A 1,757-nucleotide genomic window follows, 5' to 3' on the forward strand; every position below is an offset into this window, starting at 1 on the left:
CATCAGTAGTTGCTTAGGATGAATGGTAACAATTGGCCATTGATCTCTGAGATTCGCAAGGACTTATTTAAGCAATAACCAATGCATAGATAAGAACATTCCACCATACTGTACATTGGGGATTATGAGCATCGCATAGCATGTGTCTTCATCATCATTGTGCTCTCATACCTCAGAGCCTGTCTCTAAACCTCATCCCTCATATCTTAAAGGGATACTGTCGTGAGAAAACAGTTTTTTTTCTTCAAAACACAACAGTTAATAGTGCTGCTCCAGCATAATTCTGCACTAAAATCCATTTTTCAAAAGACAGATTTTGTTATATTCAATTTTGAAAGCTGACATGGGGCTAGACGTATTGTCAGTTTCCCAGCTGCCCCAGTCATGTGACTTGTGCTCTGATAAACTTCAATCACTCTTTACTGCTGTAGTGCAAGTTGAAGTGATATCAGCCCCCACCCACACAGCAGCCTAACAATAGAACAAGGGGAATGTAATGAGATAGCAACTCCCTAAAGCTGGCCATAGATGTAAAGATTTTTAAAAGATCCAATCGTTATCGTGAGACCACGATTATCTTGAAATGATCGTTTAAATGGACGATGTGACCATCAATTAAAAAGACCATTTCAGGCGATATTGCCAGCAAAACTGAAGGGTAGCTGCCTGCTTGGCCCTGCAAACATAGATAAATTGCACTGGGACCGATAAAGATTTTTTAACCTGGCCGATCAATTTTCTGGGATTCAAACGATCATACATATTACGATTTTTCGTATAATATATGATAATTTGACGGATTGGTTGGACTTCGCTAAAATCCGTTGTTTGGCAAAGAAAAATTTTTGTGTCTATGGGGACCTTTACACAAGATAACTGAAACCTGCAAGATCTAAGAACAGCACTCAATAGTAAAAGCCAAGTCCCACTGAGAGTGATTCAGTTGCATTAAGTAGGAGAAATAATAGCCTGCCAGAAAGTACAGGTATAGGATCAGTTATCCGGAAACCCGATATCCAGAAAGTTCCGAATTATGGAAAAGCCGTCTCCCATAGACTCCATTATGATCAAATAATACAAATTTTATTTTCTCTGTAATAATAAAACTACTTTATACTTGATCCCAGCTAAGATATAATTAATCCTTATTCGAAGCAAAACCAGCATATTGGGTTTATTTAATGTTTCCATAATTTAGAACTTCATACCTAGAAAATCATTTAAACATTAAATAAACCCAATATGCTGGTTTTGCTTCTAATAAGGATTAATTATATTTTAGCTAGGATCAAGTATGAAGTACTATTTTATTATTACAGAGAAAAAAATTTTTATTATTTGATTATAATGGAGTCTATGGGAGACGGCCTTTTCATAATTTAGAACTTCATGCCTAGAAAATCATGTAAAGACCCGTTATCCGGAAAGCCCCAGGTCCCGAGCATTCTGGATAATAGGTCCCACACTTGTAGTTCCATCCTAAAATGCAGGCACAAGTACATGACTGGGGCAGCTGGGAAACTGACAATATGTCTAGCCCCATGTTAGATTTCAAAATTGAATATAACAAAATCTGTTTGCTCTCTTGAGAAATGAATTTCAGTGCAGAATTCTGCTGGAGCAGCACTATTAACTGATCCCTTTAAGGTTTGCAGGATGTCATATGTTTTTCAAGGATACCAGTCAGGTACCATTTGTTGTCTGAGAGCAAACTGATACATTTATTGGCAAAAGATGCAAGTTTCATACATGCAAGT

The sequence above is a fragment of the Xenopus laevis genome, chromosome 3L (assembly GCF_017654675.1).
Source record: "Xenopus laevis strain J_2021 chromosome 3L, Xenopus_laevis_v10.1, whole genome shotgun sequence".
Lineage (NCBI taxonomy): Eukaryota > Metazoa > Chordata > Amphibia > Anura > Pipidae > Xenopus > Xenopus laevis.